At 36.2% G+C, this 21854-nt stretch overlaps 2 pseudogenes; one reads left to right on the top strand and one right to left on the bottom strand.

The window, feature by feature from the left end:
• LOC143656921 (divergent protein kinase domain 1A-like) overlaps positions 1 to 19021 on the top strand; it is a 64247-nt pseudogene extending 45226 nt beyond the window's left edge.
• A 1395-nt stretch (positions 19022 to 20416) lies between these two features.
• LOC143656916 (large ribosomal subunit protein uL18 pseudogene) lies at positions 20417 to 21183 on the bottom strand (annotated as a pseudogene).
• Positions 21184 to 21854: the final 671 nt, after the last annotated feature.

Genomic DNA, 21854 nt, shown 5'->3' with positions numbered 1-21854 from the left:
ACCCTGGGGAAAGTTGTTGGAACCCAGAGGCCTGGAGAGAAGGCTAGCAGAGATTACTCTGAGCCTTTCCACATAGAAAGAACTTCAGATGAAAGTTAGCTGTCTTTCCTCTGAAGAATTAATGAAATAAATCCTCTTTTATTAAAAGCCAATCCGTCTCTGGTGTGTTGCATTCTGGCAGCTAGCAAACTAGAACAATGCCTTTATTTGACTGCAGATATAATCAGCCACATCTGCAATCAACTGACTGATGAATTAATAAACCAGACTCCCGGTTTATCAACCAGCCCCAAAATATCCTTGCAGCAATGGTCAGGCCAGTGCTTGTCTGACCAAGACAACTGGGCATCATCACCTGGCCAAGTTGACACCAGAACCTAACCATCACAACCAGGGAAAATAAGATAAAGTAAAAAATAATCATAACGCACATATGAGATTGGTGGTTTAAGAAGAAAGAAAGACCACAAGGAGATAGTAGGCTCAGGAAAGATTTTCATTAAGATGCTCGTGAAAAAAGGTAAAGAAGTTTTCTGGGCATAGTTGAGGAGTTGCTCTCTATGGTGGTGAATAGCATATCCTAAAGATACGGAGACAGGGAAGCTATGGAATAAGTGGGGTGCTCAAGTGTATGCAAGGTGAGGAACCCCACTGAGCAAGATCTTCTAGGACTAGTGAGAAATAGTTTGGAGAGAAAATTGGGAGCAGATTGTGGATCACCTTGGAGTGTGGTCTATGTACATCTTTCCCTACTTCCGTGTTTGCCCTGGAGCAGCATATTTCCCCTCCTTACTCTCTCTTGCCCTTCCCCTCTTCTCTGTAGGCTCTCCTTGTCTAGGTCTTTTCTCTTGGCATCAAGAGACCTATTTTTATGACAGCCTCCTTTACCACATTGGATAAGACTTCCCTCCATTCTCACTCCCCACACACAGCCCTACCCTGCTTTGTTAAGGTGCAGAGTGAAACTTTCTCATATGTCTAAGTTGTCACAAAAGCCACCAAGATGAGGTGCTAATGTACACACCATAGTCACTGAGTCCTCTAGGTCATCTGAAGAAAAGCCCCACATCAGTTTTCCTCTCCCCACCCAATAATATACCTTTGTGAGATGCTAATCAGGTTGAATCTTTTAATCTGATTTTTTTTACTTCCATTATGCAACGGTGAATGTTCCAGACACAAGATAACTTGGATGAACATGTTAGAAACCCTTTGAGTTTCTTCCTGAGAACCCTGAATAAGAATGCATTGGAAAATTAGCCCACTTTTTTCTTTTCTTAAGAGCATTCAAATGACCAGGAAGAAAGAACAAATAGCTCCTAGTACAATTTTTCTTTAAAACTATTATTGGGCAATGCACCGGTGGCTCAGAGGCAGAATTCTTGCCTGCTATGCCAGAGACCCGGGTTTGATTCCCGGAGCCTGCCCATATCAAAAAAAAAAAAAAAAATTATAACCATTATTACCTTTATCACTATGTTTCCTCAATCCTAAAACACACACATTCACAAATTTTGACATTTTTTAAATGATTATGGCTTACATTTTGTGTGCATGTTTAATGTCGTGTCTTTGTTTTTCTATCTCTCTGTCCTCTCCCCCACATCAAACAAACCAAAAGCTCTCTATTAAGTCATTGTCTTATAATCAAGGCTGTAGGGTGATGTTTTCTAGTTTCTCACTCCTGTCCCCCACTAGATACTCTTTCAGCTGATTAGCTGGGTGAGGAGAAGTTATCTACTCTAAAATGTCCTATTGAGGATTAAACATACTTCTGTGGAGGATGCTATGAACTTTAGAATTACCCAATGGATGAGAATTAGTCTAGACTATTTCTGTCAGCAAACTGTGTCTCATCTGAACAATTCCCAAGTGCACATGTCCTTCTGCCATCCAACTGCCCTCCTCAATGCTTTCCTGACAGAAAGCAGCAAGAGTTTAATTTTTACCAACCCCAGCCTGCTTTTAATGCTTCATTGTACACATAGAAGATTTTCAACATAAACTAAAATCTCAACCTTGCAGGGTGTCTGCTGTTAAAGTAAGGGCTTTGATTGGAGAAGAATGGGATCCTGACACTTGGGATGGGGACATATGGCTGGATAATGATGGTGGTGGGGAGGTGGACTCCCTGGAATCTGCTGAGTCTTTGCTAAATAGACCTCTAATGGTCTTTCCTGGGAAAATAGTACCCTACCTCCTGCCTACCCTGAAGAAAGAGCTACCCAATCTCCAGCTCTATTTTTTTAAAAAAAATATACAACTGGTGCTACAGTGATTAAATTACACGTAGAAGGAGAGGGGCTTTGTTTGGTAGATTGCTTTCGTTTCCCCCCAGAAAACTGAATATTGATTAAAAATTTTAAAATGGAAAATGAGGTTGTTTTCATAGAATTCTGAGTGTTTATTCATGAATGAGGGTGCTTCGTTCCTAGCTCATGTCTAGATTCATGTGAGGGCTGGGCAATCACATCCTGTCCCTCACCTTCAATTTTCACCTACAATGTTTAAAAGTTGGATAGAACTCAGCAGAAGTGTACAGATTGGGTAGCTCTGAGGAATTTACATCAGTGAACAGGGGTAGTAAAATAACATGTTGCCTAAGAGGGTAGGTATATGCCAGGGAGCTCCTGTTGGCAGATAACAAAGCACCAACTGCTCTGCAGAAGAGGGTAATAAAGAGGGGGGAGGATGTGGTCAGCACCCAAGAATCCCTGGCTCCACCACATTTCATTTGTAATCCAGGTGGGATTATTTGAACAAATTCATCAATTCTCCCTCCAGGTCATTACCCCATTTAGGGGTAATGGATTCTTTCCTTTACCCCTAAACAATCCCCACACCACCTGGCTTCCCTTTCTCATTCCCTTTTACTTGCTGTTCGTTTTCATCTTTAACCCTTTTCTCAAGTTCTTTTTTAGTCTTTACACCAAAACTGAAATCTGACTTGCCCTATAAAACACTCACTGCAGAAACCACACCTCATTTGTGTACCTGAAACTCATATGATACGGGGGGGTTGAATAGTCTTTTCCTCCATGTCACTTTCTTTCTAGATTTCAAGACTCTCCTTTCTTCTGTGAAGCCCACAGGGACAATTTCCATGACCTGCATGGACGGGTGGAGAGAGCACAGCTGTGTTTTTTTGTTTGTTTGGGTGCATGGTCTGGGAATCAAACCTGGGTCTCCCGCATGGAAGGTGAGCATTCTACCACTGAACCATCCATGCACCCCACAGCTGTGTCTGACACTGGCCCCTACCACTCAAAGATCTCAAGACCTTGTACGATAGTTGTGAAGATAAAATGATTCCCAGTTTGAAGAACATCTAGCAGAGAACCTGGCACATGTCAAGCACTCAGTATATTTCCTTAGCTCACCTTCTCTTTTATTCTTTCTCTCCTATTCCTGTGACTGCCACCTGTAGACGTACAGGAAAGATCCTTTAATTTCTGAGATTTGAGCATCTGGCTCACAAATGAGTAATGTATTTCAACGTTCACATTGATAATCTTTCTAATTTCCTGGCTTTGCAATTTTCTATTACCCTCTATTTCAATTCTCTTTACCTTCAAGCTTCATTCCCCGCCCCCCCCCCCCCAAGATCTTGAACTCTTGCATTTATTTATCTGGATTTGGACATGGACCACCTCTCCACTGCATTAGTTTTATAGAATTACAACTTACTCCATTCTCTTTTCCTTTAAATGAGGATTGAGTAGGGGGAAAAGGGTCACAACTGTAATAGAGAATATCACTGCATCAAAAACTACCTCCAAATTTGACATTGAGGGTCCCTATAACATGTTGCTCAACATTTATTTAGACATTTACCTGATAAGTGAATCACAGAGTATGCGGCCATGAAAATGCTTTTTCTTCTGATAATGAGGTCAATGTCTTTTAAGCAGAGAATGGAACCTAAGAAATCTTTCCTACTTTGTCTTGGCTTTTAGAAACTTCAGAGCTTTTCTTTTTCTTTTTTCGTTTTTGGAAATTCCTAATGTTTTTTTCTTTAACTCTGCTAGTATAATCCTTCTGCTTTTCCTTCTTATTACTTAACATTTGGGGTTTTATTTCATCTGGATTTTCACTACTCTGTACCTTTTTTTTTTAATTTAAGAGGGAAATTAAATAAATACACATGGAATAATAGCAATCTATCCGGCTCCCTTGGCCGCCCAGGGGAAGGGGCTGACAGGTGATGAGAGGGTAGGTCTGAGGTGGGTGCATCTTCCTAGTGGTTTCCCAGCAGAGTTCTAAGCCACCGCTTAACAGCTGCCTCAAAGGCCTTGAGTCTGCTCTGAGCAGAACCCACTAATATGATCTGTTTTAGCTACTGGGTATTATGGCTAAAAGAAATCTGTAAATTTGGGGGAGAGGGGAACCACTCATGGTTGTTATTAATTAACATAATTTTTATATGTTTGTTTGCCATGAGGCATTGCGCCAGGTTTTGAAATCCATTATTTCCACTGGATTTTTACACGATGTTGTGCAATAAGTATTATTAGTTACAGCATAGTATAAATGAGAATGCTAAGTCCGTATGAAAGGTTAAATAACTTACTCAAAATCACACAGTGAAGAGTTGGGCCCTGCATCGTCTATGTAAAGTCCCAACCCCCAAACACTTTAGCATCCCCGAGGATGGAAAGAAACTGACAGACTCCTTAGGAGTCTTCCATTCTAGGAGCCAGCAAGACCCAGCAAGTTTCATCCAAGTAGCTCTTCAGTGTGTAAGATATCCAGCAGACTCCAAATTCCAGGTCTTCCCGAACTGGGCATTACAAAGGGACTCCGGAGATTCTGACATTGACACACGGTCCAAAGAGCCAAACAGAGGACACCGCGTGGCTGGTGTATGCCTGACTGTATGAACACTGGCCACCACCTATATCAAGTGGATTTATGTATTTTGGTCTGGCTGGTAGTAAGAGGGGACATATAAAGCTGCCTTGTCATGTCTCCCACCTCCTGAAAGTCTGACGGAAAATCAAATTCATTGTTCTTTTATGCTGCTTTTAAAATTTCTCTATCACTCTCACTGTCCTTTCCTGCTGAACTACTACCTGGTAGACTATAAAATAAAGCCACTAATAAGCTATGTCGAAACTTGAAGAAAAAATTGGCATGCATTTTTAAAGTATGCTCTGAAATAAATTTGAAATCAAATCAGTTCAAACAATTGTGGTGCTACAAATATCACATGAGTTTCAATTATGTTTGAATCATAGGTCTTTTATTTCCCAGACTGATTTTTTTAAAATGATTTCTGATTAGGAAGACGTATATTGCCTGAACATTTGTTCGATGGTTCAGAAGACAACGGCAAGAAAGAGACAAAGACTTCTGGTAGTTAGAAAAAAAATCCAAACCATCAACATGCCAAATATTTGTTTTTCCTTCTGAAACAAAATTATTGATTTCCAAATAAAGATGCCACTTAGGGCCAAGCTATGCTATTCAAATCATAATTGCTTTTTCTTGCTAAACTTAGAAGAATTTCTGTGTTAAAAACTGTTAGCAATTCTAGAAGCAAACATTTTGCTCATGATACCCCTCAAGTTGCAAGTATTCTAGTGTAATGGAAAAGACAACATTGCTGACTCAGGATCATTTGGATAAGTGTTTTTGTTAGCTTGTTATTAATTTTTTAGTAAATCCTACCTGTGCTTATCTGCACTGTCTCACTCAGTCATTCCCATGGTTACTTGGTGAAATGTCAAAGCAGGGTCGGGTATACTGGTTTCAGAACAGGCAGAAACCAACTGGCTCAGGAAAAAAGTAAATCCCAGACTTTGGCCTCCTTTTTTTTTTGCAAGGGCAGGCACCAGGAATTAAACCCCCGGTCTCTGGCATGGCAGGCGAGAATTCTGCCACTGAGCCACCATTGTATCACCCTAGATTTTGGCCTCTTGACAAGAAGTGTTCCATCTGTAACCCAAAGCATCAGTGCCATTTAGAAGTTACCCAGGGAGCCCACAGTCTATGTCTTCAGAATCATGTGCTGATATCAAATTACTATCTCTTCCAGTTTGTATCAGAGGGAAATTATTGTTCTATAAATAAACATTTTTCAACCTTTTTATAGGCTAGTTACATGTCAAATATGTGCTCAGTATCTGATCTGTCAAAATGATCAACCACCTGCCATGCCGGAGACCCGGGTTTGATTCCCAGAGCCTGCCCACGCCAAAAAAAGATCAACCAAGTCATGTTGTGTAGACTAGAAATTTCCAAAGCAAGTTTCAGGCAACGTTGATTAGAATTTGCAAAGATGGTCTACTAAACTTGGGAAATATAGTGTTAAATGAAAGTAAACAGACTTGTTCATGTAGGACTACACTGGTGGAGATACAGACTCAGGGAAGACCAAGTCTGTATCTAATTGATCTTTCCTTTGTGTTTGAAAAGAAGGGTTTATGAAAGCCTGTATTCAGGAGACATCACTGTTCTTATGCCAATGGTATGAACAGATTTGTTACTGATGAACAGATTTGTTACTGATTTCAAAGAAATTGTTTCCTTCATCATCAATTACCCTAAGGCCATCTTAATTTTCTGTTTCCTTGTTGTTGTATCTGGTATAGCAATGTGCTCAGAGATAGGGATGATTTCTTCTAGGTGCAATGGACAAAAGCTGAATTGATTCTTACTCTGCTTGAGTAATACCATTAGGCCAGTGTAGTCTGGATTCTCCTTTTCTCTTTGCCTTTGTATTTCTTTATGGAACTACCAGACATTTTATATTTTATAGTGGATTGATCATGTAATTCAAGCAATTATAAGCATCTTTTAAAAAGAGAGAGGAACAATAGAACAATAAGTCACAATTCTTTGAAGTATATGTTAAAGTCTGCATTTGTTGAAACTAATGGAGAAAGGCCATGCAATTTAGGGACTTTTTGCAATTGGTCAAAGCCTTTCTATTGGGTTCCAAAACACAGCTTAGCCATAAATCCAAGAAATTATAAAAATGGCAAAACAGAATTGAAAACACATAACCTAAGTGGTAAAATTCACAGGAGCTTGAAGAAGAATTGAATTTGTGATTACAAGAGCCTGCACAGACAGGCTATCAGCAGTCAGCCATCCTCAACCAAACAGTATTTCCCTTAAAAGTAATGGAGGTAAATGTTATCATTTTCCTCGATAGCATCTTTCAAATGTACAATTCTTATAACCCTAATTCTTTCGAAAATGGAACCAGCACCTAGCCTGACCTGCAGTAACCATCATGAGAAATAACAGGAGTAGAAGAGTCATACTGGAAAAGCAAAGAGGAACTACAGTCCTCTTAATTTCAAATGCTGTGGGACTTTATCATATTTCCCATGTCCTTGTTCAGATGTATGTTGCTGTATGCTGTTTGCTTCTCGTCATTGAGGAGTAGTGATAGTCCATTTAAGAATATAAATAAATTCTCCCATGAAGGATAGCTGAATAGTTTACAGTTTTCAAATATTATGCATAAAGCAAAAAATATTCTTGTGTAAATTTTTGCATAGACGCGTTTTTATTTCTTTTGAACCATATACCTTTTCATCTCTCTGACTTAGATGGATATAAGGAAGTTTTAAGTATTTTAGACTATTCATTCATTCCTGTATTGACTAATCCAATACATCTTTATTAAATGCCTACTCAGAGCCAGACATTGTTCTAAGTGTTGGGGATGCAAGAATGAACAAAACAGACAGAATCTCAGTTCTTTTGGGGCTCAGTTTCTAGAGAGGAGAATGAAAATGGGCAAGATAAATAAGTAAAATCTATATTACAAGGCAGTAAGTGTTGTGCAGAAAAATAAAGCAGAGGAAGGGAGTAAGAGTGCTGGGATGGCCCCAAAATATGAAAGATTATAATCCTCCATAAATTCCTGAAGTCGCAAAATGAGTGAACTTCGTGGTTCAGGCAATGCCTTTTGGAGAATTGTTGCTTACTGTGTTCAGTGCGACTTCACTAATAAATGACTGGACCTTGTCCTTGAGGAGTTAATAGCATTCAAAATTCTCCTCGTTCAGAAATTTCCACTTATATTAAATGTTGGAACAGAGTTCTTCAAAAGTTTTACTTCAGGGCGGTGCAATGGTGGCTTAGTGGCAGAATTCTCGCCTGCCATGGTAGAGACCCGGGTTTGATTCCCGGTGCCTGCCCATGCAAAAATAAATAAATAGAGTCTTCACTTCCCTGCATTTTATCTGTTCATATATAATTTTGAAGTTATTCAGAAGTCAGAAGGCAAATATGCACACTCATTATTTGACATCATGCAGTTGCTACTTTGGACCTAATGCTTGTTACCTGCTACACAGGCAAATATGTAGGAAAAGAGAGAGAATGATTCAGAAGATAAGAAACAATATCAGTTCCTGAATTTTTTTACAAAACTGCCATCCATCCATTAATTAAATATTATCCATTACTTATATATCCCTGGGCGAATGCCCTCTTAGAATGCAATGTCAAGAAAAAGACTATGTCTCCCAAAGAACAAACCACATCCTTTTATCAGATAATGTGAGCTACATAATTCATAGTGTTTCTCTTTTAGTCATGACTGCCAAGAAGTTTGATACTAAATGTAACTATCAGTTGTACTAACCTGTCTTCTTGCTGATATGAATCTCCCCCTCCTCCCTCTGGGTCTTATTCTCTCTTTCAGATTTTTAAAAATTGCTTTACATGTATGTGTCCTTGAGGTAATTGGTCTCAATTACTTGTGGAAAGTAGACAAAGCAAAAAGAATAAATCTATCACCAATAAATAGAATTATCCACATTGCTGTGAAAACTCAGAACACATACAGAAGACAAGTACAATACGTATTTTGCTATCCCCATGTCAGCTCTCACACACTATCTTGATCCCTGTGAATTTACTTTTTTCCAAACCAGTAAACAGATGGCCAGATTTGCTCAGAACAATTAGATGACGAGGGGTCTATCCATGGGGCCCACAGTAATCGTGTGGACATTTTGTTTGGGTGGAAGACGCTCCCAATCTGAATTGGCTGCAGAGCTTGACCTTAGCTTTGAATGTGATTGTCAAAGGACTTTTCTTTTTCATGGGAAGCTGAAGTTCAAATTTGACAATTATCAGAAACTACCTTGTGACAGCAACTCTTGTGTGGGATCACATTGTGTTACATCCCTTTGCATTATTACTTAAACCGCTCAGAAACAGAAATGTATTTTTTCCAAATGTAATGCGTATTCACTTGATAACAGTGAGCTTTTTGTATGTACAGAGGAGGAGAAAATTTAAACTGTAGATCTTCTAAAACTTTATGGTAAAACCTAGACAATGAGCAAATTCAAATTTTGATTCTATCATGTTTCAGCTGGGTGAAATTACCTGTGCAAATTTCCCTTTTTCTGTTTCCTCATCTATAAAATGGGAAAAATTACAGTACCGGTATGGAGAATAAATGATAAATAGTAGTGAATGTAAAATATTATAGATAAATGATATTGCATGAAAGCACTTACAATAGTCCCAGGCAAGAGTTAGCTATTATTAATATTTTAGAACTATAGAAACAAAACTTCTTATTTAGCATTACAAACAGAAGCCTTAAAAATTCACTTTCTAAATACTAGCTACATGCAGTTTCACTTACAGACCAGCAGAGAGGATAAAAAACGTAAACATATGAGGACAAAATATTTTCTTAATTTAAATTATGACAAACTTCAAGTCCCTTGAGGTCAATAAAACTGTATCCACTCATTCTTGCATCTCCTACATGACCAGAGCATTTATTGAACAGCAGATGTTCAGTAAATGTTTAGCCAGAATAATCTGAATTCCGACTAGCTGCTATATTTATTGAATAGAGCATATTTAGTGAGTGCAAAAGATGCCTCAAATACTGGGACTACAGAGATAAATAAAACATGGTTCTGCATTCAAAGGAATCATACCCTAGTGAGGATGGCAGACATGTAGATAGACAATGGCATCCCAGGGCAGGAGGGGGTGTGGAAAATGTTCCAGGAGCTGGGGGCGAAGAGGTGAGCACCTGGGAAGAGAGGGTGTCAGAGGAGATTTTCCAGGGAATGTGGAGTTGCGCCTTAACCTGGCCTCTGCTCTGTGTTTGGGGATTAATGTACCAAAGGCAGTGAGTATGGCAAGAAAGAAAGAGTCCCACATAGTTTCATATTACCCTTGAAAAACCTCTTTACCCAGAAAGTATCTATGCAACAAATCCTATACAGGCACATACATGTACACATGTAAAATGTCTCTGGTACTGTGCAGTATATAATAAGTATAATAGCAATATTTTAAGATTTTTTCAATTAAAATTTTTTTGTTGTTGAGGCTATATCATCAATTCAATTTAAACGTGCGTATGACGTGATTCTGCTGTAAATAAAAGATAAAAGATGAGGGCTATATGCTTTAACAAACCTGGATCATGAAAGGCATTGTACTATTATAGCATTTATGATCCTAGTTTGCAAACACTGTTTCAATAGAGAAATCAAGCACTATTAGGGAAAAACAATTTATTTCTATTTAAAAAATGGTTGTGAATATGAGTGGAAATAAATTTTATTCACCAATGTGAAGGCTATAGCATAGAAATGCATCTATTTTTATGCTACTATAGACTTTCTGTCAAGCAACCAAGCAAACAGCTTTTTCCCTCTATGTCTGCAATGCTATAACTCCGAGAAGACATAAATATAGCTGGCACCAATCTAAACTGAAGACCAAAACACTGAGATAATATTTCATCAACAATAAAGGATATATAAAGCTAATGTTTCCATAATGGATTTAGATGTAGATGTAGAAATTGCTTAAAGGATTGCTGTGAAAGAAAAATAATGAGCTCATATACACAAATGAGATTTGAAAGGCAGTTAGTTCTCACATTCCCAGCAGATTTTTTCTTCCCCCAGAGAAGGGGCCACAAGTCAAAATCATAGGAATAAAAGTTGCTTTTTTTTGGTAGGACCAATGTTATACTATAGAACTAGGTTTCTGGGTAAAGACCTAGTCTCAACATTTTATAAGAATGCTCCCCCCAGATTATACAAAAGTTTGTATATAAGACATTTAAATAATTAAAAATCATTTAAGCAGGCATCTGAGTTGTGAATAATGTAAAATTACACTTAATATGATACAGTAGCAGAAGGTATTATTCAATGATCTCATTTTCTTTCTCTACCATTTCCAGTTTATGCTGCATCATATGTGACATTCAAAGAACTCTTTTCTCTAATTTGTAATTATAAAAATTTTCAAATACAAGAAAAACCTGTGAAAGTAGGACATTTAAGCAGGCATCTGAGTTGTGAATAACGTAAAATTACATTTAATATGATACAGTAGCAGAAGGTATTATTCAATGATCTCATTTTTTTCTCTATAATTTCCAGTTTATGCTGCATCATATGTCACATTCAAAGAATTCTTTTCTCTAATTTGTAATAAAAAATTTTCAAATACAAGAAAAAGCTGTGAAGGTAGGAAAACTGAATAGTATACATACTACCTGGAATAAAATTTTTTTCTTAATGTGAGAAGCAAATAAATGCATATGCACACACGTTACAGATATTGTATCTATTTATATACTGTATATAAAAATGTATCTACAATTGCTGAACTACATATAAGCAATTAATTATACCTCCTTGTGAGGATGCATGACTTTTATTTACAGCTTTATTGAAGAATAATTTACATATCATGAAATTCACTCATTTTAAGTATACAATTCAGTGATTTTTGGTCTTTATAAGGTTGTGAACCATCACCAAAATTCAGTTTTAAAACATTTTCATCACCCCCCAAAATTCCCTTAAGCCTATTTTCAGCCAATGCTCTTTCCCCATCCTACACCATAGGCAACCACTCTTCTGCTTTCTGCCTCTATAAATTGCATTTTCTAGTCACTTCATATATATGCTATTATACTGAATGTAGTGTTTGCATCTTGCTTCTGTCACTTAGCATAATTCTGAGGTTAACCTATACTGAAGCATGTATTACTATCTTGTTTCTTTTTCTTGCTAAATAGTATTCTAGTAAGTGGATTTACCACATTTTGTTTATCTAATCATTGGTTGATGGCTATTTGGATTGCTTCCAATTTTGGCTATTATAGACATTAAAGTGCAAGTCTTTGTGTGGACATTTGTGCTCATTTCTCTTGGATATTAGGAGTAGAATTTTGGGGTAGTATGATAACTGTGTTTAACTTCTCCAGAGTGACTGTGTCATACATTCCTACTGCATTGTATGAGTGTTCCAGTTTCTCCACATACACGCCAACACTTGACATTGCCTGCTTTTTTTATTATAGTCATTCTAATGGATGAAAGTGGCATCTCATAGTGATTTTAATGTGCATTTCCCTAATAAGCATAGTTGTTGAACATCTTTTCTTTCATGTGCTCATTATCCATTCATATATCTTCTTTGGTGAAATATCTATTCAAATAGTCCACCCACTTTTGGGTGTTTCTCTTCTTGTTACTGATTTGTAAGTGTATTATATATTCTAAATATGTCATTTATCAAATGTAAGAGTTGCAAATATTTTCTTCTAGTCTGTGGACTGTCTTTCGATTTTTTTAATGATGCCTTTTGAAGCACAGGCGTTTTTAATTTTAATGAAGTCCAATTTATCAATTTTTTTAATGGCCTAGCTTTTACAATCATGTCTAAGGACACTTTGCCCAATCCAAGGTCACAAAGATTTTGTCCCATATTTTCTTCCAGATTTTTTAAAGTTTTAACTCTTACATTTAGATCTATGATCCATTTCAGTTAATTTATGTGTATGGTGTGAAGTATAAGTTATTTTTAAAATGAATATCCAATTGTCCTAGCATTATTTTCTGAAACATCATTCTTTCCTCCACTGAACTGTCTTGGCACTTTTGTTGAAAATCAATTGACCCTAAATGTAAGGGTTTATTTCTAGACGTTCAATTGTGTTCCAATACCAATACTAAACTGTCTCGATTACTGTAGCTTTATAGTAAGTTTTAAGAACAGATAGTATAAGACCCTCAACTTTGTTTTGGGTATTCTAGGCCCTTTATATGTCCATATAAATTTTAGGATAAGTTCGTAATTTTTACAAAAAGTCATAATGGGTTTTGACTGCATTTCACTGAACTATAAATCAATTTTAGAAAATTTGCCACCCTAGTAATTCATACCCTGTGGCTGCCATAAACAAACTACCATAAACTTAGTGACTTAACACGAATATACTTGTCTTGCATTTCTGGATGTGAAAAGTTCAAAATCGGTCTCATTGGGCTGAAGTCAATAATAAAGTTATTAGTTATAGCAGATTTTTGGTGGATTCCTTAGGACTTTCTACATATAGATCCATGTCATCTGCAAATAAAGACAGTGTTATTTCTTCCTTTCCAATCTGGGTGACTTTACTGTCTTTTCCCCCCCATTATTACACAGTCTAGAGCTTCCAGTACATAGTTGAATAGAAGTGGCAAGACCTGACAACCTTGCCTTGTTCCTGATCTCGAGGGCAAAAAATTCAGTCTTTCACTACTAAGTATGATATTAGCTGTAGGTTTTTTGTAGATGCCCTTTATCAAGTTGAGGAAGTTTCCTTCTATTACTCATTTTATGAGAGTTTTTAACTGCAGTTGAGATATCATTTGCTTTTTGTTTTTTGTTTTTTTCTACTAATATAGTATATTAATTGGTTTTTGGTCATTAAGCCAAGCTTAATTCTTAGGATAAATCCCTCTTTTGGTTGTGTTTTATTCTTTTAAAATGTTGCTGAATTTGGTTTATTTCTGAGTTATTTCATGCACATGTTGGCCTGTGGGTTTTTTTTCCTGTAATGTCTGCAATATTGACCTGATACAATGAGTTGGGGAATGTTCCCTTCTCTATTCTGAAAGAGTACTTAAAGAATTTGTATTATTCTTTAAATATTTGATAACATTCACTAGTGAAGCCATCTCAGTTTGAGTTTTCCTTTGTGGGAAGATTTTTAGCTAACAATTCAGTTTCTTTATCTGTTATGGTCTATTCAGAATCTTTATTTCTTCTTGAATCAGTCTCAGTAATTTGTGTATTTCTAGGAATTTGTCCATTTTATCTAAGTAGTCTAATTTGTTGGTATGTAGTTGTTCATAGTATTCCCTTATAATCCTTTTACATCATAAAGATTCTGATTTTGGTTATTTATGTCTCTTCTCTTACCTTGATCAGTCTTGCTAGGGTTTGCAGAATTTTTGCTCTTTTTAAAAAAACAACTTTTGATATTTTTAATTTTATTATTTTTCTGCTTTCTATTTCATGATTTTCATTCTCACTTTATTATTTCATTTCTTCTGCGTGTTTTGGGTTTATTTTGTTCTTTTCAAAAAATTTTAAAGGTAAAGATTGCTATTGACTTGAGATTTTTCTTCTTTCTGATATAGAAGTTTGATGCTATAATCTCCCTTTAAACACAGTTTTACCTGCATCCCACAGATTTTAATTTTTGCTTGTTTTCCCTAATTTCAACATATTTTTTAAAATTTCTTGTGATTTTTCCTTTGATGCATGGTGTCATAGATTCATTTGTCAACTTGGCCAGGTGAAGGTATTTAGTTCTGTTGCTGTGGACATGCGCCAATGGTATGTGAACCTCATCTGTTGCTGATTACATCTGCAGTCAGCTAAGAGGTGTGCCTGCTGTAATGAATGACGTTTGATTTAATTGGCTGGTGCTTAAATGAGAGAGCTCAGTGTAGCACAGCCCAAGTAGCTCAGCATATCTGATCTCAGCACCTGCAGCTTAGCCCAGGCCTTTGGAGATGCAGAAAGAAATCACCCCCCCGGGAAAGTTGTTGGAACCCAGAGGCCTGGAGAGAAGGCCAGCAGAGGTCACCTGTGCCTTTCCACATAAGAAAGAAGCTCAGTTGAAAGTTAGCTGCCCTTCCTCTGAAGAACTAAGGAAATAAATCCCCTCTTATTAAAAGCCAATCTATCCCTGGTGTGTTGCATTCCAGCAGCTAGCAAACTAGAACACATGTATTATTTATTTATTTATTTATTTATTATTATTATTATTTTCACATGGATTATTTAGAATGCTATTGTTTTGTTTTCCACATATCCAGTATAGATTTAATTTGGTTCACTGAACATACTTTGTATGATATCAGTTTTTTTAAATGTACTGAACTTCTTTTGTGGCCCAGCATATTATTTGTTCTGGAGAATGTGCCTGCGCTGTTGAAAAGAATGTCCATTCTACAGTCATTGGTGGAATGTTCTATAATTATCAGTAAAGTCAATTTGGTTAATAGTGTTGTCCAAGTGTCCTGTGTCCTTGCTAATTTTCTGTCCAGTTGTTCTAACAATTAATTAGAGTGGGGTATTATCTATTACTTTTTATCTTATTTCTATTTTTCAACTCTGTTTTTTTTTGCTTTATGCATTTGTGCCTCTGTTGTTAGGTGTGTATACACTTATAATTGTTTCTTTCCAATCATATTCACCCTTGTATCATTATGACATGTCCCTACTGTAACTATTAATATTTGTCTTAAGGTCTATGTTTTCTGATATTAATACAGTCACTCCAACTCTCTCTTAAAAATATTGTTTGCATAGAATAGCTTTTCTATGCTTCTACTTTTAACCTATTTACTTCTTTGAATGAAAGATGCAACTCTAATAGACAGAAAAAAAGCTGGATCTGTTTTTCCCATGTGTGTGTTTTTTGATCCAGTCTGACAATCTCTGTTTTTTTGAGTGGGTTGTTTGGTCCATTCAAATTTAATGTTTTTATATGATTGCATTTATGACTTATTTTGTAATTTTTTTCTTTTTGTCTCCTTATAATTTTTGTTTCTTTGCCTTCTTTTACGGCCCTTCTTTTCGGTTAAAAAAAATTTAGTGTAACACTTTAATCCCTCTGATTTCTTTTTAATATATTTAAAAAATTTCTTCCCTTAGTGGTTATTCTATAGATTAAAACATGCATCTCAATTTATCATAGTCCATTTAAGAATAGTACTGAGTCCTGATAATTAAAAAAAAATCTCTGCTTCATTTCCTCCCCTTCTTTTGTGCTATCACTTTACATGATAACTACGTCATAAATCCAACAAGAATATAATTATTGCATTATACAATGTCTTTTACAAGCTAGAAGAAAAATTGAAAAAATATTTATAAAGCCTTTTATATTTATCCACATACTTATCATTTCCTTATAAATACTTATAAGTATTATAATGTACTTATCATTACTTATAAATGATCTTTATTTCCTTGTATGGATTCAAATTATTTTCGGTTGTCACTTCTTTCAACCTGAAGGATTTCCTTTCAAATTTCTTGTAAGGTAAGTCTGATAGCAATAAATTCTCTCAGGTTTTGTTCATATGGAATTTCCCTATGAAGAATAGTTTTTAAAATTTGAGATGCAATTCACGTACCATAGAATTCTCCCTTGTAAATTGTACAATTCAGTGTTGTTGTTGTTTTTTAATCTTCACAAGGTTAAACAACTATCACTGCTATCCAACTCTAGAACATATTTACCACCTGCAAAGAAACCCCATTCCTATCATCCATCAGTCCCCATTCCCTTTTTCCCCCAGTCCCTGGTAATGACTAATTTATTTTCTAACTCTGTGGACATGCCCCCTAGGATATTTCATAGAAATGTAATCAGAGAATATGGGGCCTATTGTATCTAGCTTCTTGAAACTAGAATGTTTTCAAGTTCCATCCATGTTGTAGCATGTGTCAGTACTGCATTCCTTTCTGTGGCTGAGTAATATTCATTGTATAGATATACCACAATTTATCATTTCATAAGTTAATGGACATGTGGGTTGTTTCCGATTTTTCCCTTTCATGATTAATGCTCCCATGAACATTTGTGCACAAATTTTCATGTAAATTTTTTCAGTCCCCAAGGGAATGTATTAGGATTTCTGGGGTATAGAGAAATTCTATGTTTAACATTTTTAGGAACTACCAAACTGTTTCCACAGTGTATGCACCATATTACATTCCCACTAGCAGCCGTTTGAGGGTCCTAGTTTTCTCCAATCATTGCCAACACTTTATTGTTCATCTTTTTTTTTCTTTTTTCTCAAATTTTATTGCTCTTTCACTCAAAATATTTTTCTTTGGCCATTTTACATTTTCAGATTATTTTTCCCAGGGAACTTAAATATTGTTCCAAATATTTTGGAACAATACAACTTAAAATAATTCTATTAATGTGATAACTACAAAATAAGAGACTATAATTTTCAGTTGACTCATTACAACTTTGGATACGGGTACATCACATTACAATTTTGCAAGTAAATTTATGAATAAAATATGGAATATTTAGTGTCTTGGTTAACTATATTTATCTAAAGGGTCTAAGAGGATTATGGGAGTCCAGGTGGCCATTTCTTCTTTTTTTAATCCATATGTTCTACTCATCTGTTGACAAGGTAGATAAAAGGAGCATCAGACACAAGGTTTTCACAATCACACAGTCACATCGTGAAAGCTATATCATTATACAATCATCTTCAAGAAACATGGCTACTGGAACACAGCTCTACAGTTTCAGGCACTTCCCTCTAGTCTTTCTAATCCACCTTAAACTAAAAAGGGGATATCTATATAATGCATAAGAATAACCTCCAGGATAACCTCTCTACTGTTTGAAATCTCTCAGCCACTGACACTTTATTTTGCTTCATTTCTCTCTTCCCCCTTTTGGTTAAGAAGGTATTCTCAACCCCTTGACTCCGAGTCTAGCTCATTCTAGGATTTCTGTCCCATGTTGCCAGAGAGGTTTATACCTCTGGGAGTCACATCTCACGTAGAAAGGGGGAGGGTAGTGAGTTTGCTTGCCATGTCAGGTGGCCATTTCTTAATAAAAAAATTTAGCAAAGTATACCAAAGACTCTTAGTTCATTTGCACATGTTATCATTTTAGGAAACTTGCTACTTCTAATAAAAAACAATCGAGTCTTTTCTTTTAATGGTTTCTCATCCAAAAACCTTGCCTATTACATAAAGCGTGGTTCTATTATTAAGTACCGTAAACATCTGAAGATGTAACATTCATTCCTTTATGGGGATTCTGTAGCAAAACTATTACTTAATATGACAATAACCCCCGTAAATAAACTTGTTTCATAACATGTGTTGTTTCAATTCCTCCTGTAAAATTAGTCAAATTTTTATCTTCACTAGGCAAAGCTGAGTGATCAAGGAAACCTCTCTGAACTGGTTTATCTCATCTTGATGGTAGTTAATGGAGGCAAAACAGCCAGGTTTCCTTGGGAAAAGTCAAGTCAGCACAGGCATGTCTTCAATCAAGTGAATTTCTTCTCATGGTAATACTACAAGATAAAGAACATACCCCCAAATTAATGGGATTCTGTGGTGACCTATACATGATGGAAAGTGTTAAATATACCTCTCTTTATGGAATAACCCTTCCACGGCCCCCTGAGTTTTTATTCTATGTGGATTCAGAAGAAGCATGGAAAAGTTGTTTGCACCATCATGACGTAGAAAGATTAAAATAGCCATAGAACTTCTAGAATTTGTGGAAGATGTTTTCCACAGCCCCTATGGAAACGCCCTTATGTGTGATACTAGTGCCAAAATCCTAGGATATCATGATAAGCATAATTTGAAAATGGTGGGCATGAAAAACAATTGAGCCAGAGACAAACCTTAAAGAAAATGGAAGGATTGTCACAGTGAATCCAATTTGGACTGTATCTATGGCACAGACTGTAGAACCAGCTGTGATCAGAGTACAACGGAAGGGCACTTCAGAAGCCAGACCACAAAACCTGGCAAAAACCTGTCAGTTATTCAAAGACTACCTGCTGTGTGGGGCTCCAAGTGAAATTCATGAAGAATTAGAAAAGCAACTTTATTCCTGTATTGCTCTCAAAGTCACAGCAGATCCAACAGAAATTCCTTGATACTAAATAGTCTATAGATATTACGGTGGAAGAAAATTTTGTGCACCAATGACTCTTAGTTCATTTGAAAACCGTTGCCATTGTAGGAAATTTACATGTTCCAATGCATTCACTGTGTAACTATTTTGACTAAAGAAAAAAAAGATAAAAAATTATGCTGCGTAAAGCCTCATTCCATAGACATCAATAGTGAGTGTAATTTGTAGATTTATGTTAGCCATTGCTGGAAACACTGTTCACACCTGAAGCTGCTGTTTACAAAGAAAATTTATAAAATTACTAATGTCTTAGCATGGTGAAGTTTTCTCATGAACAGAAATTAAGACTGCAAAGCAGGTAAACTCACTGTTTCATAAAACAGATGTTGGATTAATAGCGTGGTTTGTTGTACTGTAGACTTCTACACACATTTTAAACCTCATTTAAACAGCAAGTACTTGTGGTTTCAGGATGTTTCCTTAAGTGGCTTTAACTGACCCTCTTAAAATTCAAAATCCTTCAGAAGGTATTCTATTTGACAACATGTAACCACTGATTTTGGCAGTGAGTTTTCATCCTAAATAAATTCAAAGAGTCCATTTAGAACCAACCAGCCTATTGAGGACTTCAAAACTGCCATTTTAAGACCCAATCCAGACCCATAAACCCTGAACTTAAACTATGTGGGAAGGCAAGGCTTTCTAGTAATGATTTCCCACATCCAAACAGTATTCTCTGTTGGCCGAAGGGTTATTTTTTAAGAAGCATGTAATTTAATCATCTATTTTTTCCATGTAAATTTGGCATGTAGAGTTAATGCTTGTTCCCTTTTATGCTATTCTCAAATATACATGTTCAGATTTGGCATGTGTCTTTCAATATCTCCACAAAATTAAACACCTCTTTTTGTAGAACACCATTAGTTTCTGTTGAAAGTTTTCACCTGGCTAAAGTGAGTGTATTAAAGTTGTGTGTCCTTCATTGGACAGTTTTCTCCAGAAAAATTAAAGCTATGGATTAATACCAGTTTTAAGATGGTACACTTTGAAGGTACTTTTTCTTCCCATGTATCATCTGGTTACAATAAATGAATGGAAGAATTATTTACTAATGATGGTTGGTCTGTTGCTTGCCAGAATTTTTAGGAAGAGCTGAATATAACTCCTGTCAGGGAGAAGAGAGGCCCAATAAGTAGATGTTGAAATTTGTTGGAGTAAATATGCAGATAAATTTTTTTCTGGAAAAGTTATACTTGTTTCTTGGAGAAAATAACTTCCAAACTCTTTTATATTTCAAGTATTTCCTACAACTTCATAACAACAAACGTTTAACCCAGAAATAGTAGGTTTGTAAATTTACTGTCTTTATCTGAAAAATCTTCTTAGAAAATTGTGGTTGGTTTAGTTCTCAGCAGCCCACTGAGCAACCCAATCTTTTTTGGTCAGGAGACATTTTGAAATAGTTCCAATTCTTTCTTAGGCTTTTTTCTCATAGACTGGATTCTCTCGAATAGCAGCATGGGCTTTTTTTTTGTACATCTCCTCCATCGTGTCTGGAGCTACGTTGTTCTTTATGTGTTGAGAGAATTGTTTCTTGTAAGCATCTTCATGTTCCTCCATTAGGTAATGCACATAATCTGCAATGTTCTGACCCATAATGTGCTTCCAATATACTTCTGCCTTGAATTTCTTGCTTTCTGAATGATAACCAGAGAATCGTTTGGTTCTGTGAGGAACAGACAAGCCTTCATCCATGACTCCCTTCAGACCCAAAACTTCCAGAGGTAGTTCTGGCAAGCCCTGCATCCAATTGGCAGGTAAAGGCACCACACTGACCGTCAATACTTTCCACACTGTATTCATCGCCTCTTACCTCCACTTGCCTTCATAAATCTCGTCCACACCAAACCTACTGAGAAGCCCACGGGCCAGCAGCAGGCGTATACAATAGGCTGCAGCATAATTTGTCAGGACAACCTTCGCACCATACTTTGGGAGTTCGTGAGCATAAGCTGGGCAGACTCATATCCCCTTCTATGCGGGTATAAGCCATCTGACAAATGATGTCCCTGTTAGTTACACGAACTATCATCCTGTATTTGGGAGTGTTGAACTTCTTTTTATCCTGAATTACCAAGCATTTCCGAGCACAGTAATCAGTTTTTACCGTCTCATCATCTTCTAAATTTCAACTGGTATCTATTGAAACAGGCCTTATTCCTGGCAACTTAAAGAAACCGCATCTTGCAGAAAGAGACCAGTATCTGCGACACGCACCCACCCGCAGGCCCTGGAGCACTCTATCTTCTTATTAAAGCAATTCTAGTGTGTGTGAAATGGTATCTCATTGTGGTTTTCATTTGTATTTTCCTGTTGACTAATAATGCTCAGTATCTTTTCATGTGTTTATTGACTATTTTTAATTCTTCTGTGGAGAGATATCTATTCAAATCCTTTGCCCATTTAAAATTTTTCTCTGGCTTTTTATTAACAATAAAGTTAAGAGATTTTTATATACTTTGGATACTAGATCTTTATCTGATAAATAATTTGCAAATATTTTCTCCCATTCTGTGTGTTATCTTCACTTTCTTGACAGTGTCCTTTGAGGTACAAATGTTTTTCTTTTTTTCTTTTCTTATAATCAACGATTCTCAGCAAAATCATAGAGTTGTGCATTCATCACCATAATCAATTTTAGGTAATTTTCATTACTTCAAAAAGAAACTCCATGCCCCCTTTATACCCCTATTATTGACACTTAGCCATGGTATGGTACTTTTTTTACAACTGATGACAGAATACTAAAATATTACTGTTAACTATAGTCTATCATGTCCGTTAGGTCTATTTTCCTATATACCACCCTGTTATTAACACCTTGTAATAGTGACATACATTGTTCTAGTTCATG

The sequence above is a fragment of the Tamandua tetradactyla genome, chromosome 2 (assembly GCF_023851605.1).
Source record: "Tamandua tetradactyla isolate mTamTet1 chromosome 2, mTamTet1.pri, whole genome shotgun sequence".
In the NCBI taxonomy this organism is placed as follows: Eukaryota; Metazoa; Chordata; class Mammalia; order Pilosa; family Myrmecophagidae; genus Tamandua; species Tamandua tetradactyla.
Note: the sequence above shows the minus strand (reverse complement) of the source record. Positions and strands in the feature narration are given on the sequence as shown.